Source organism: Oncorhynchus nerka, linkage group LG5 (genome assembly GCF_034236695.1).
Source record: "Oncorhynchus nerka isolate Pitt River linkage group LG5, Oner_Uvic_2.0, whole genome shotgun sequence".
NCBI lineage: Eukaryota > Metazoa > Chordata > Actinopteri > Salmoniformes > Salmonidae > Oncorhynchus > Oncorhynchus nerka.
The window spans coordinates 62,472,880-62,489,869 of NC_088400.1; the positions used below are offsets into that span (position 1 = coordinate 62,472,880).

The 16,990-nt window shown below is 44.4% G+C and overlaps 1 pseudogene; it reads right to left on the minus strand.

Moving 5' to 3' along the window:
- Window positions 1-5,034: 5,034 nt before the first annotated feature.
- On the minus strand, window positions 5,035-14,516 carry LOC135571705 (uncharacterized; annotated as a pseudogene).
- Between the last annotated feature and the right edge of the window lie 2,474 nt (window positions 14,517-16,990).

A 16,990-nucleotide genomic window follows, 5' to 3' on the forward strand; every position in this document is an offset into this window, starting at 1 on the left:
GGCCCTGTACTTCTCTGGAGAATCTTAGTCAAGGCAGCGACCCTCACATCTCATTATGACTATAATGAACATGTCTATCTTGCACCTTTATGCAAGTATTAAGAGGCTAGTTACAAATGTGTGATTAACGCTCTCGTTAGCTGATGTGAACAAAACCTTTAAACAGGTCAACATTCACAAAGCCGCTGGGCCAGACGGATTACCAGGATGTGTACTCAAAGCATGCGCGGACCAACTGTCAAGTGTCTTCACTGACATTTTCAACCTTTCCCTGACCGAGTCTGTAATACCTACATGCTTCAAGCAGACCACCATAGTCCCTGTGCCCAAGGAATCGAAGGTAACCTGTCTAAATGATTACCACCCCGTGGCACTCACGTCGGTAGCCATGAAGTGCTTTGAAAGGCTGGTCATGGCTCACATCAACAGCATCCTCCCGGACACCCTATACCCCCTCCAATTCGCATACCGCCCCAACAGATCCACAGATGACGCAATCTCATTTGCACTCCACACCGCCCTTTCTCACCTGGACAAAAGGAACACCTATGTGAGAATGCTGTTTATCGACTACAGCTCAGTGTTCAACATCATAGTACCCACAAAGCTCATCACTATGCTAAGGACTCTGAGACTAAACACCTCCCTCTGGATCCTGGACTTCCTGACGGGCCGCCCCCAGGTGGTAAGAATAGGCAACAACACGTCTGCCATGTTGATCCATAACATTGGGGCCCCTCAGGGGTGTGTACTTAGTGCCCTCCTGTATTCCCTGTTCACCCATGACTGCATGGCCAAACATGACTCCAACACCGACAACGATGAGACGGCCTATAGGGAGGAGGTCAGAGAACTGGCAGTGTGGTGCCAGGACAACAACCTCTCCCTTAACGTGAGCAAGACAAAGGAGCTGATCGTGGACTACAGGCAAAGGTGGCCCGAACAGGCCGCTATTAACATCGACAGGGCTGTATTGGAGCAGGTCGAGAGTTTCAAGTTCCTTGGTGTCCACATCACCAACAAACTATCATGGTCCAAACATACCAAGACAGTCATGAAGAGGGCACGACAAAACCTTTTTTTTCTCAGGAGACTGAAAGATTTGGCATGGGCCCCCAGATCCTCAAAAGGTTCTACAGCTGCACCACCGAGAGCATCCTGACCGGTTGCATCACCGCCTGGTATGGCAACTGCTCGGCATCTGACTGTAAGGCGCTACAGAGAGTAGTGCGAACGGCCCAGTACATCACTGGGGCCAAGCTTCCTGCCATCCAGTACCTATATAATAGGCAGTGTCAGAGGAAAGCCCATAAAAGCCTAGGACCAAAGGTTCCTCAACAGCTTCTACCCCCCAAGTCATTAGACTGCTGAACAAATCATAAATATCACCACCGGACAATTTACATTGACCCCCCCCCCCCCCTCTTGTACACTGCTGCTACTCGCTGTTTGTTGAACCCTGTAAGAATCCTGGATCTAGCTGTTGGACATTTTTTTTTATATAGAGATATCAGAAATGCAGTGTAACTACACAACGTTTTGTGTCTCCTTATGGGGTGAAAACAGTTTTCATGTGCACACAAATCCAAAATGATGCATTTGATTGCAAAATCGAATGCTTCTAACCCGAAAGAGTCACCTTTACCTTGGTACTTAACCTAAATCGATACTGTCATTAACGTGGTTCTTCAATATTTATGCATAATACCTGTTGGATGCACATTTGGTGTCCAGCTGATTAGTTATGCCATGATATTTTCACACATCATCATCTGATCCAGAAGGCAGTTTTCCAAATGACAGTCAAGTGACGAACAGCTGTTGTGACAACGCATGCAAAGGTGTTGGCGAGGAATGTCCGGAATATTTAGGTGTCTCATTCTTTAAACTGGTGAAGTACCTGGATTCACATTGGATCTAATATCTACATAGCCACGGGAAGTAGGGGTGCTGAGGGAGCTTAATCCCAAATAGACTCCTGGATGAGGGGGTAGGGAAGGACTAGGGAAATATATATTTTTTTTCTTCCCAAAGTAGTGCACTGGTCCTTTACAAGTCCTGTATTAGCGGACCAAATAGCTGTCTGCAGCGCTGGCAATGCTATTTTTTCTCTCCAGAAAAGTAGTGCGCCGGGTCTTTTCTACTCCTCTATTAGCAAATAAATTATACAGTTGCATAACATTGAGATTCTTGAAAATTAAAAAAGTCCCCGAATGTCCTTGAATTAGTCTTGCCTGTATGAACCCTACTTAAAGGATGTATAGTCCTAGTCCTGTGTTGTTTTATAGGTGGAGTAATGGGCTACTTACAGGATGTATAGTCCTGTGTTGTTGTATAGGTGGAGTAATGGGCTACTTAAAGGATGTATAGTCCTAGTCCTGTGTTGTTGTATAGGTGGAGTAATGGGCTACTTACAGGATGTATAGTCCTGTGTTGTTGTATAGGTGGAGTAATGGGCTACTTACAGGATGTATAGTTCTAGTCCTGTGTTGTTGTATAGGTGGAGTAATGGGCTACTTAAAGGATGTATAGTCCTAGTCCTGTGTTGTTGTATAGGTGGAGTAATGGGCTACTTACAGGATGTATAGTCCTGTGTTGTTGTATAGGTGGAGTAATGGGCTACTTAAAGGATGTATAGTCCTAGTCCTGTGTTGTTGTATAGGTGGAGTAATGGGCTACTTACAGGATGTATACTTCTAGTCCTGTGTTGTTGTATAGGTGGAGTAATGGGCTACTTACAGGATGTATAGTCCTAGTCCTGTGTTGTTTTATAGGTGGAGTAATGGGCTACTTACAGGATGTATAGTTGTAGTCCTGTGTTGTTGTATAGGTGGAGTAATGGGCTACTTAAAGGATGTATAGTCCTAGTCCTGTGTTGTTGTATAGGTGGAGTAATGGGCTACTTGCAGGATGTATAGTTCTAGTCCTGTGTTGTTGTATAGGTGGAGTAATGGGCTACTTACAGGATGTATAGTCCTAGTCCTGTGTTGTTGTATAGGTGGAGTAATGGGCTACTTGCAGGATGTATAGTTCTAGTCCTGTGTTGTTGTATAGGTGGAGTACTGGGCTACTTAAAGGATGTATAGTCCTAGTCCTGTGTTGTTGTATAGGTGGAGTAATGGGCTACTTACAGGATGTATAGTCCTGTGTTGTTGTATAGGTGGAGTAATGGGCTACTTATTACAGGATGTATAGTCCTAGTCCTGTGTTGTTGTATAGGTGGAGTAATGGGCTACTTACAGGATGTATAGTCCTAGTCCTGTGTTGTATAGGTGGAGTAATGGGCTACTTACAGGATGTATAGTCCTAGTCCTGTGTTGTTGTATAGGTGGAGTAATGGGCTACTTGCAGGATGTATAGTTCTAGTCCTGTGTTGTATAGGTGGAGTAATGGGCTACTTACAGGATGTATAGTCCTGTGTTGTTGTATAGGTGGAGTAATGGGCTACTTACAGGATGTATAGTCCTAGTCCTGTGTTGTTGTATAGGTGGAGTAATGGGCTACTTAAAGGATGTATCGTCCTAGTCCTGTGTTGTTGTATAGCTGGTTGAGAGTGTGCAAATAGCTCATTGTGTCTGTCATGGTTGAAGTGTACCTATGATGAAAAGTACAGGCCTCTCATCTTTTTAAGTGGGAGAACTTGCACAATTGGTGGCTGACTAAATACTTTTTTGCCCCACTGTGTGTGTGCGTGTGTGTATGTATATGTATATATATATATATATATATATATATATATATATATAGTGCATACGGAAAGTATTTAGACCCCTTGACTTTTTCCACATTTTGTTACATTACAGCCTTATTCTAAAATGGATGGAAAAATCCTCATCAATCTACACACAATACCCCATAACGACAAAGCAAAAACAGGTTTTACATTTTTTGCAAATAAAAAACAGAAATACCTTTTTTACATAAGTATTCAAACCCTTTGCTATGAGACTCAATTGAGCTCAGGTGCATCCTTTTTTCCAATGATCATCCTTAAGATGTTTCTAAAACTTGATTAAAGTCCACCTGTGGTAAATTCAGTTGATTGATACACACATTATTTTCCACTATCCCTACCATCCCTCCCCTAATTGGCTTCTACTTCCAGCTGCTACATATTATATACATTTTACGGACAATCTATTTTACAATAGTTATCTTTTGTTTGTTATTAGTCTCTTATCTCTTAACACCATCCATATTGGATTTCTACTTGCCATATTTTTCAACTGTACTCTTATATTTCACAGAAGTTCTGAACCTTTCTATTCTCATAGTTTCTACAGATTATAAATTAAAGATAAACATTTTTGCTAGTAGTAATATTATATTATTGATTGACAATGACTTTTTAAATCACCCAGCAGTGCTATCTGCAGAGTTAGCTCCAGGTAAATATTGAAATTCTTCAGCCATTGCTGGACCTGTAACCAAAAATACATATGGACTGTACCAAAACAAATGATCCAAGTTTAAGTTATTTAGTAATAGTAGTATCACCCAAATGTGGTAGTCTAAACTGCTGCATGCACTTCATGGGAATGGTTGTTCATGCAGGTCTTCATAAAAGATCTGCAGCGAAGCAGGGAGAAAACTAGTTTGGAACAGGGATAGAGATCATTTTTAAATGCAAATCTGATTGGATACAGCTTTTGCTTTCTGAAATATCAGCCTCAATTTAACTTCAGAGTTTATTTTTTTCTTTCTGAGGGCTAATCAGGGACATTTTCTGGGACAGCTCTAGCCAGGGAAAGGCCACCAGAATTGGGGACTGTCCCCAGAAATCGGGGCCATCTGTTCCCATAGGCACCAATGCGATAACAGCTGGGTCTTGTCTGCTGAGTTCATTGTTGATTGTATATGAACCAGAAAAAAAATGGAAGTGAGTGGGTGTCTCGCAGAGACACAGAAGGGTTGTTAGACAGAGTGGACTGACGTCTGCTCCACTGTCCTGGGGTCAGAGACACAGAAGGGTTGTTAGACAGAGTGGGCTGACGTCTGTTCCACTGCCCTGGGGTCAGAGACACAGAAGGGTTGTTAGACAGAGTGGACCGACGTCTGCTCCACTGCCCTGGGGTCAGAGACACAGAAGGGTTGTTAGACAGAGTGGACCAACGTCTGCTCCACTGTCCTGGGATCAGAGACACAGAAGGGTTGTTAGACAGAGTGGACCGACGCCTGCTCCACTGCCCTGGGGTCAGAGACACAGAAGATTCTAACATGGGCCGTACTATCATCTGGGAGGGGTGGCAGATTCTAACCTGGGCCGTACTATCATCTTGTAGGGGTTGTAGATTCTAACATGGGCCGTACTATCATCTTGTAGGGGTTGTAGATTCTAACCTGTGCCGTACTATCATCTTGTAGGGGTTGTAGATTCTAACCTGGGCCATACTATCATCTGGGTGGGGTGGCAGATTCTAACCTGGGCCGTACTATCATCTTGGAGGGGTGGTAGATGCGATAGTCTGGCTCCTCTCTGTAGATGTGCTCCATGATGTTGATCCCTGGAACGTCCCTCCAGGTGGGTCGTTCAAAACTTCCACTGGGCTCAAACTGGGACTTAGGGAAGATGTGGTTCTCTATGAGGAACACTTCAGCCTGGGGAGATGGAGGTTGGGGTGAGAGAAGGCAAAAGAGAGAATTCATTCAGATTTTTTTCTTCATATCTGATCTATTTTTCTCACTGTCCACACTATTGTATTTTGACTCATGTCAGACTTGCACATTCACACTGATGTAGCATATGAAATAGCACGCAAACGCTTTGCTCATTAATTTCCTGACTGTTCCTTTAAATGTTGGAGTGGTTATCTTGGTAATGGCAGGTCATGTGTAAAAACAAACACTTCAAAGCACAACAATTCTGATCTGAGCGTCCAGACTGAGGATGAGAACCACATATGATTGTGGTATCAGAACTCAAAAGATAAGATTCCATGGCTGCGTTTACACAGTTAGCCCAATTCGGATCTTTTTTTAATAATTGGTCTTTTCAGTTCTAAAAAATATCTGATCAAATCAAATTAAATTTTGATGTGAGAAGATCGGATATGATTGGTTAAAAAATAAAAAAATAAAAATAAAATACCAAAGATCCGTAACTGCTGTTTACACATTGGGGAAAATATCAGATGTGTGTCAACAATTCCAAATAATTGGCAAAAAAAATCTGAATTGGGATGCCTGTGTAAACACAGCCTAACATATGCATACTACACAAGTAATGATCTACACACATACACAGTACTTCCCTGAGTCCTCCCCCTACCTTTGGGTTTTGCCTCTGAAGTACATCCATCATCTGGGGCAGGGTTTGATGCTGGTATGGAGCTATAATCTCATCGATGTCGTTCAGCGGTACATAGCGTGACTGATACATGTGTCTGTAGACACAGTCATTTAGAGTGGTCAACTGGCCATAGTAGTGGATGTCCCCTCCATGTTCACTGGGCTGCCACCCACGGGACGGGTTCATGTGTTGGTCGATAGGCCAGGGTACCACCTGCATTCAATCAATCAGTCAGTTAATTGGGGATAACGGGCTCGTGGTAATGACTGGAACGGTATCAAATACATCAAACACATGGCTTACAGGTGTTTGATACCATTCCATTTGCTCCGTTCCGGCCATTATTATGAGCCGTTCTCTCCTCAGCAGCCTCCACTGCTATCTATCTATCCATATATCCATCCATCCAATCAATTAATTCCTACCTCCACAAAGCCCTCTTGTGTGTAACTCTGTAGCAGTCTCTCCAGGTCTGGTCCATAGCTGGTGTTATACACCACAACATGCAATATAGCGATCAATCAATTAACCAATCTATTTAATTGTACCTTATTTTAACTAGGCTACATCATCCGAGATGAGTAGCAGTCGGACGTCGTTGTCCTTCATCTTGTCGTGTCCCATGTATTTATCTTTTTATATATTTTTCTTCGCATATTCTTTTTATATTTTTCTAAACCTCAACTTCAAAATTCTGTCCTGCAACCCGCCTCACCCAATGTGGTGTGGTTCTGTTTTTTTCTAAAGTATTTTTATTTACCTCGGAACCGGAATCCCCCAACAGAAGCTAGCCAGCTAACCACTGCTAGTGGTCATCAGCTAACCTTTAGCTCGGAAAGCTCTCGCCAGTTTGTACAACGCGATTCAAACCAGAGCATACCAGCCCTATTTTCTCTCCATATCCCCAAATTCCTACCGCAAGCTCTGGAGCTTTTCACAGGGATCATCGCAGCTAGCTAGCTGCAATCCGAGTGACTACTCCTGGCTAACATCTCTGTCCCGAAGCGAGCACCAATTAGCCTGGAGCTAGCCCATGCTAGGCCCATCTCACGGCTAGCTAAAGAGGCCCATCAGCCACTCCTGGGCTACAATACCCGGACCCCTTCTACTGCCGGTACGGGGCACGGAACCTCGTCGATCCTTCACGACTGGACTACCGACGTAATCTGCTCCTACGTCGCGACGTCCCCTGAATGTCCATCTGCTAGACGCGGCCCACTAGCTGTTTAGAGCATACCGGATTGTTAGCTAATAGGCCTGGGCCCCTTTTACTCAACAAAGCCCTGCTTATCCATCACGACTGGACTTCCGACGTAATCTGCCCAAGGTTTTTTTTCCAACAGGCCCCTCCGTCGTGACGTCCCCTGAATGCCAATCTCCTAGCCTGCTAGCCGTGGCCCGCTAGCTGTCTAGAGCATATTGGACTGTTAGCTGAATAGATCCATCGGCCAATTTCTTGGGCCACTATACCTATTTTTCCAATTGGACTTGGACCCCTCTGCTACTCGGAACCCTACTAATCCATCACGACTGGTCTATTGATATCACCGCACGCAGAGGCTAAAACAGACTTTCCTCCATCGCGACGTCCCTCTAAGGCCCTTCTGCTAGCTTGCTATCCCCGGCCTGCTAGCTGTCTGTGTCTCCAGCAAGCCAAACCACTCACTGGACCCCTATGATCACTTGGCTACGCATGCCCCTCCCTAATATCAGTATGCCTTGTCCACTACTGTCCTGGTTAGTGATTATTGACTTATTTCACTGTAGAGCCTCTAGCCCTGCTCAATATGCCTTAACCAACCATTTAGTTCCATCTCCCACATATGCGGTGACATCACCTGGTTTAAATGTCTCTAGAGACAATATCTCTCTCATCATTACTCAATGCCTAGGTTACCTCCAATGTACTCACATCCTACCATACCTTTGTCTGTACATAATCTATTATATTCTATCGCACCCAGAACCCTGCTCCTTTTACTCTCTGTTCCGAATGTACTAGACGACCAGTTCTGATAGCCTTTAGCCATACCCTTATTCTACTCCTCCTCTGTTCCTCTGGTGATGTAGAGGTTATTCCAGGCCCTGCAGTGCCTAGCTCCACTCCTACTCCCCAGGTTATTTTATTTGTTGACTTCTGTAACCGTAAAAGCCTTGGTTTCATGCATGTTAACATTAGAAGCCTCCTCCCTAAGTTTGTTTTATTCACTGCTTTAGCACACTCTGCCAACCCTGATGTCCTAGCCATGTCTGAATCCTGGCTTAGGAAGACCAGCAAAACCCCAGAAATTTCCATCTCTAACTATAACATTTTCTGACAAGATCGAACTGCCAAAGGGGGCGGTGTTAGCCTGCAAAGTTCTGTCTTACTATCCAGGTCTGTACCCAAACAATTCGAGCTTCTACTTTTAAAAATCCACCTTTCCAGAAACAAATCTCTCACTGTTGCCGCTTGCTATAGACCACCCTCTGCCCCCAGCTGTGCCCTGGACACCATATGTGAATTGATTGCCCCCCATCTATCTTCAGAGCTTGTGCTGCTAGGTGACCTAAACTGGGACATGCTTAACACCCGGCCATCCTACAATCTAAGCTTGATGCCCTCAATCTCACACAAATTATCAATGAACTCGCCAGGTAAAACCCCAAATCCGTAAACACGGGCACCCTCATAGATATCATCCTAACCAACTTGCCCTCCAAATACAAGATCTCAGCGATCACTGCCTCATTGCCTGCATCCATAATGGGTCTGTGGTCAAACGACCACCACTGTAAAATGCTCTCTAAACACTTCATCGAGCAGGGCTTTCTTTTTTTTACCCCTTTTGCTCCCCAATTTCGTGGTATCCAATTGTTGTAGTAGCTACTATCTTGTCTCATCGCTACAACTCCCGTACGGGCTCGGGAGAGACGAAGGTTGAAAGTCATGCGTCCTCCGATACACAACCCAACCAATTCGCACTGCTTCTTAACACAGTGCGCATCCAACCCGGAAGCCAGCCGCACCAATGCGCCGGAGGAAACACCGTGCACCTGGCCACCTTGGCTAGCGCACACTGCGCCCAGCCCGCCACAGGAGTCACTGGTGCGCGATGAGACAAGGACACCCCTACCGACCAAGCCCTCACTAACCCGGGCGACGCTAGGCCAATTGTGCTTCGCCCCACGGACCTCCCGGGCGCGGCCGGTTACGACAAAGCCTGGGCACGAACCCAGGGACTCTGATGGCACAGCTGGCGCTGCAGTACAGCGCCCTTAACCACTGCGCCACCCGGGAGGCCGAGCAGGGCTTTCTAATAGACCTGGCCCGGGTATCCTGGAAGGATATTGACCTCATCCCGTCAGTAGAGGATGCCTGGTTATTCTTTAGAAGTGCTTTCCTCACCATATTAAATAAGTATGCCCCAATCAAAAAATGTAGAACCAGGAACAGATATAGCCCCTGGTTTTCTCCAGACCTGACTGCCCCTGTGATATGCAACTTTCAGGAAAGTTAAGAACCAATAAACACAGGCAGTTAGGAAAGCTAAGGCTAGCTTTTTCAAAAGAAATTTGCATCCTGTAGCTCAAAGTTTTGGGACACTGTAAAGTCCATGGAGTATATGAGCACCTCCTCCCAGCTGCCCACTGCACTGAGTCTAGGAAACACTGTCACCACTGATAAATCCACTATAATTAAGAATTTCAATAAGCATTTTTCTACGGCTAGCTATGCTTTCCACCTGTTACCCCTATCCCGGTCAACAGCCCTGCACCCCCCACAGCAACTCGCCCAAGCCTCCCCCATTTCTCCTTCAAACAAATCCAGATAGCTGATGTTCTGAAAGAGCTGCAAAATCTGGACACCTACAAATCAGCCGGGCTAGACAATCTGGACCTTTCTAAAATGATCTGCTGAAATTGTTGCAACCCCTATTACTAGCCTGTTCAACCTCTCTTTCGTATCGTTGTTCAACCTCTCTTTCGTATCGCTGTTCAACCTCTCTTTCGTAAGTTGCTGCGGGGGAGACACTCTAGACCCAAACTGCTACAGACCTATATCTATCCTACCCTGCCTTTCTAAGGTCTTCGAAAGCCAAGTTAACAAACAGATTACTGACCATTTCGAATCCCACCATACCTTCTCCGCTATGCAATCTGGTTTCAGAGCTGGTCATGGGTGCACCTCAGCCATGCTCAAGGTCCTAAACGATATCATAACCGCCATCGATAAGAGACATTACTATGCAGATGTATTCATCGACCTGGCCAAGGCTTTCGACTCTGTCAATAACAACATTCTTATTGGCAGACTCAACAGCCTTGGTTTATCAATTGCCTCACCTGGTTCACCAACTACTTCTCTGATAGAGTTCAGTGTGTCAAACCAGAGGGCCTGTTGTCCGGACCTCTGGCAGTCTCTATGGGGGTGCCACAGGGTTAAATTCTCTGGCCGACTCTTCTCTGTATACATCAATGATGTCACTCTTGCTGCTGGTGATTCTCTGATCCACCTCTACGCTGACGACACCATTCTGTATACATCTGGCCCTTCTTTGGACACCTTGTTAAAACTTTTTGGTGACGTGGGGCAGTATTGAGTAGCTTGGCTGAATAAGGTGCCCAGAGTAAACTGCCTGCTACTCTGTCTCAGATGCTAGTATATGCATATTATTAGTAGTATTGGATAGAAAACACTCGGAAGTTTCTAAAACTTGTTTGAATGATGTCTGTGAGTATAACAGAACTCATATGGCAGGCGAAACCCTGAGAAAAAATCCAAACAGGAAGTGGGAAATCTGAGGCTTGTAGTTTTTTAGCTCAGCCCCTATTGGAGATACAGTGGGATATTGGTTATGTTGCACTTCCTAAGGCTTCCACTAGATGTCAACCGTCTTTAGAAATTTGAATGAGGCTTCTACTGTGAAGTGGGACTGAATGAGAGGGGAATGAGTCAGGTGTCTGGCAGAAAGCCGCGGGCTGGTCATGCGCATTTCACATGAGAGGTAGCTCCGTTCCATTGCTTTTCTACAGACATAGGTATTCTCCGGATGGAACGTTATTGAAGATTTATGATAAAAACATCCTAAAGATTGATTCTATACTTCGTTTGAAATGTTTCTACGACCTGTAATATAACTTTTTGAACTTTTCGTCCGATGTTCGGCTGGACCTGAACGAGTGTTTGGATTTGTGTACTAAACGCCCCAACAAAAGAAGCAATTTGGACATAAATGATGGACATTATCGAACAAATCAAACATTTATGGTGGAACTGGGAATCCTGGGAGTGCATTCTGATGAAGATCATCAAAGGTAAGTGATTATTTATAACGCTATTTCTGACTAATGTTGACTACCCAATATGGCGGATATCTTTTGGGCTGCTTTGTTGTCTGAACGCTGTACTCAGATTATTGCATGGTTTGCTTTTTCCGTAAAGTTTAAAAAAAAATATTAAAATCTGACACAGGGGTTGCATTAAGGAGAAGTATATCTCTAATTCCATGTGTAACACTTGTATTTTCATCAACATTTATGTAAATTGATGTGGCTCTATGCAAAATCTCTGTATGTTTTAGAACTACTGAATGTAACGCGCCAATGTAAAATGAGATTTTTTGATATAAATATGCACTTTAGCGAACAAAACATATATGTATTGTGTAACATGAAGTCCTACGAGTGTCATCTGAGGAAGATCATCAAAGGTTAGTGATTAATTCTATTTGTGCTTTTTGTGACTCCTCTTTGGCTGGAAAAATGGCTGTATTTTTCTGTGGCTTGGTGGTGACCTAACATAATCGTTTGTGGTGCTTTCGCTGTAAAGACTATTTGAAATCAGACACTGTGGTGGGATTAACAACAAGATCCTCGACTTCGGCGATGTAATTTATAAAATAGCCTCCAACACTCTACTCAGCAAACTGGATGTAGTCTATCACAGTGCCATCCTTTCTGTCACCAAAACCCCATATACTACCCACCACTGAGACCTGTACGCTCTCGTTGGCTAGCCCTCGCTTCATACTCGTCGCCAAACCCACTGGCTCCAGGTCATCTACAAGTCTCTGCTAGGTAAAACCCCACCTTATCTCAGCTCACTGGTCACCATAGCAGCACCCACCCTTAGCACGCACTCCAGCAGGTATATCTCACTTTTCACCCCCAAAGCCAATTCTTACTTTGGCCGCCTTTCCTTCCAGTTCTCTGCTGCCAATGACTGGAACAAACTGCAAAAATCACTGAAGCTGGAGACTCATATCTCCCTCACTAGCTTTAAGCACCAGCTGTCAGAGCAGCTCACAGATCACTGCACCTGTACATAGCCCATCTGTAAATAACCCATCCAACTACCTCATCCCCATACTGTATTTATTTATTTATCTTGCTCCTTTGCACCCCAGTATTTCTATTTGCGCATTCATCTTCTGCACATCTACCATTCCAGTGCTTAATTGCTATATTGTAATTACCTCACCACCATGGCCTATTTATTGCCTTACCTCCCTTATCCTACCTCATTTGCACACACTGTATATAGACTTTATCTACTGTATTATTGACTGTATGCTTGTTTATTCCATGTGTCGAACTGCTTTGCTTTATCGTGGCCAGGTCGCAGTTGTAAATGAGAACTTGTTCTCAACTAGCCTACCTGGTTAAAAAAAGGTTAAATAAATAAAGTTAAGAACAAATTCTTACTTACAGTGACGGCCTAGGAACAGTGGGTTAACTGCCTTGTTCAGGTGCAGAATGACAGTTTTATCCTTGGCAGCTCAGGGATTTGATCTAGCAACCTTTCTGTTTGTGACCCAACGCACTAACCACTAGGCTACCTGCCGATCAATCAATACTCACTTGTACATCTCCAGAGTCTGGGTGACCTGAAGCACGTTGTTATAATCACCAAATAAATTGGACCAACAGACAGTGAAGTTGGACTGAAACTCATCTTCCTCCTTTTTCACAAGGTTCTGGATGCGGAGGAAGGTTTGGTTCTGAGCGAGCTCGGCGTCAGCTTGTATGGCGAGGGTCACGTGTGACGGGTCGCAGTTGGGATGATTCGGACAAAGGATGTCGGTCGTCACGAAGCGGAAACCTTTATCCCAATATAGAACAGGGACACATATATTTACTGTATAGTGTAAACTAAATCAACAAGTCAACAAACCAATCAGCAAATCACCAAGCCCCTTATTTCTTTGATTCGGGTGTTGATTCAGGTGTGTCAGTGCAGGGCTAAAACCAAATAGCACGTACCAAAGTGATCAGAGTGCATCTGGACTTCAGCCTTCATTCCATTAGCCCAGTGAGTCCCACAGTAGAACACACAGTACAGAGGCTGGACAGAGTCTTGTCTGAAGATACTGATGATGCGTACGGAGCTTCGACCCGCCTCGCTTCCCTGGCTCCCTGTCCTGGCAAACCCCCCCCACACACACACACACAGTGCATTCTGAAGTTTATAGACCCCTTGACTTCTCCCACGTTTTGTTACGTTACAGCCTTGTTCTAAAATTGATTAAATTAATTGTTTTCCTCATCAATCTAAACACACTACCCCATAATGACAAATCTGAAACAGGTCTTTAGAAGTGTTTGAAATGTATAAAAATACAACAACCAGAAATACCTTATTTACATAAATATTCAGACCCTTTGCTATGAGACTTGAAATTGAGCTCAGGGTCATCCTGTTTCCATTGATCATCCCTGAGATATTTCTACAACTTGATTGTGTTACATCTGCTCCTGCCATGCCCTCTACTGCTCATCCTGTGTCTCCTTGACCTGCTGCCACTTCCATAGTACTCTCTCCCTCTCCCTTTCTCTCTCTCTCTCTCCAGCTCCCTTTCCCTCTCTCTCGCCCTCTCTCTCTCTCTTTCTCTCTCTCTCTCTCTCGCGCCCTCTCTCTCTCGCCCTCTCTCTCCCTCTCCCTTTCCCTCTCCCTTTCTCTCTCTCTCTCTCTCTCTCTCTCTGTGTGTGTTTGTCATTGTGTGGGCGAAAACAGATGTTCTGGAGATCCTCATCAGCTGCAACCTGTTCCATAATCAAGTCCTCTACAAATAATCATCCCTGCCACATCCATGCTGCCAGATTGTAATCTCTGCTCAGTCAGTCTTCGGTTCTAGCCGTTTGTTACTGTTTAGATCCTGTTATACCTATTGTGCCTGTTTTCCTCTTTGATACAGTTTCACCCTCTCTGACTCTGGTCCCTGTCTCCAGTCCCACGTCTCGTCATCCTGCTACTCTGTCCTGGATTCCCCACTCTACTACTCCCTTGGATTCCCCTCCAGACCTGCTTACCTTGTCCCAGCCCCTCTCTCGCTCCAGCCTCAGCCTCCACACCTGGTTTCTTGCAACCCGCCCAAGCTTCCCCTGGCCTGCACTCCATCTTCCCCCTGTTTCAATAAATACCTTGGTTACTTCATCCCAGTCTCCTCGCCTGAGTCTGCTCTTGGGTTCCCTTGTTCCTAAAGGACTCAAGGTTCTCTGGTCTGATAAAACCAATATTTAAGCTTGTATGTCTATGTCGTCTCTCTCTGTTGAAATCTTCCGGTCAATTTTCTGGGGAGCCAGTCGACAGAAAGTCTCTGGTTGTCAAACCACAGGTCACCATGTCCTTTGAAGTCGTACCTTCTTGGTCTCGGAGTGTCTGTTAGAACGTATGTTCCAGAGGTGTACTAATCGGTGTTCAGCGGGCCTTGTCACCTATAGTGGTGAGAGGAATTTGTTCTTTGTCTCTCATCTTCAGTTGAGTTTCCTAGGCTAACATTGTATAAACAGCTGCAGACTGAATGTTCCTGTGTGGTCTTCGAGAGAGAGAGTTTCAAAGGGTCTTACCAATTTCTGTTATAGTAGTCTTTAAACCATTTCGTAATGTATTCAGCTCACGCTGCACATACAGTTGAAGTCGGAAGTTTACATACACCTTAGCCAATTACATTTAAACTCAGTTTTTCACAATTTCTGACATTTAGTCCTAGTAAAAAATCCCTGTCTTAGGTCAGTTAGGATCACCACTTTATTTTAAGAATGTGAAATGTCAGACTAATAGTAGAGAGAATGATTTATTTCAGTTTTAATTTCTTTCATCACATTCCCATTGGGTCAGAAGTTTACATACACTCAATTAGTATTTGGTAGTATTGCCATTTAATTGTTTACCTTGGGTCAAACGTTTCGGGTAGCCTTCCACAAACCTCCCATAATAAGTTGGGTGACTATTGGCCCATTCCTCCTGACAGAGCTGGTGTAACCGAGTCAGGTTTGTAGGCCTCCTTGCAAGCACACGCTTTTTCAGTTCTGCCCACACATTTTCTATAGGATTAAGGTCAGGGCTTTGTGATGGCCACTCCAATACCTTGACTTTGTTGTCCTTAAGCCATTTTGCCACAACTTTAGAAGTATTCTCAATTTAAATAGAGACCAGACAGTGTGGCTACATGGTTGAGAAATGGTTTAAAACTAAAGACCAGTGTACAGTTGAAGTTGGAAGTTTACAAACACTTAGGTTGGAGTCATTAACACTTGTTTTTCAACCACTCCATACATTTCTTGTCCACAAACTATAGTTTTGGCAAGTCTGTTAGGACATCTTCTTTGTGCACAACACAAGTAATTTTTCCAACAATTGTTTACAGACATTATTTCACTTATAATTCACTGTATCACTATTCCAGTGGGTCAGAAGTTTACATACACTAAATTTACTGTGCCTTTAAACAGCTTGGAAAATTCCCGAAAATGATGTCCAGGCTTTAGAAGCTTCTGATAGGCGAATTGACCTGTGTACCTGTGGATGTATTTCAAGGCCTACCTTCAAACTCAGAGCCTCTTTGCTTGACATCATAGGAAAAGGAAAAGAAATCAGCCAAGACCTCATAAAAAAAATTGTAGACCTCCACAAGTCTGGTTCATCCTTGGGTACAATTTCCAAATGCCTGAAGGTACATTTTACATTACATTTAAGTCATTTAGCAGACGCTCTTATCCAGAGCGACTTACAAATTGGTGCATTCACCTTATGACATCCAGTGGAACAGTAGTGCATCTAAATCTTTGAAGGGGGGGGGGGGGGGTGAGAGGGATTACTTTATCCTATCCTAGGTATTCCTTAAAGAGGTGGGGTTTCAGGTGTCTCCGGAAGGTGGTGATTGACTCCGCTGTCCTGGCGTCGTGAGGGAGTTTGTTCCACCATTGGGGGCCAGAGCAGCGAACAGTTTTGACTGGGCTGAGCGGGAACTGTACTTCCTCAGTGGTAGGGAGGCGAGCAGGCCAGAGGTGGATGAACGCAGGTACCACGTTCATTTGTACAAACAATAGTACGCAAGTATAAACACCATGGGAACACATAGCCGTCATATTGCTCAGGAAGGAGACGCGTTGTCTCCTAGAGATGAACGTACTTTGGTGCGAAAAGTGCAAATCAATCCCAGAACAACAGCAAAGGACCTTGTGAAGATGCTGGAGGAAACAGGCACCAAAGGATCTTTATCCACAGTAAAACGAGTCCTTTCTCGACATAACATGAATGGCCACTCAGCAAAGAAGAAGCCACTGATCCAAACCCTCCATAAAAATGCCAGACTACGGTTTGCAACTGCACATGAGAACAAAGATCGTACTTTTTGGAGAAATGTCATCTGGTCTGATGAAACAAAAATAGAACTGTTTGGCCATAATGACCATTGTTATGTTTGGACGAGAAAGGTG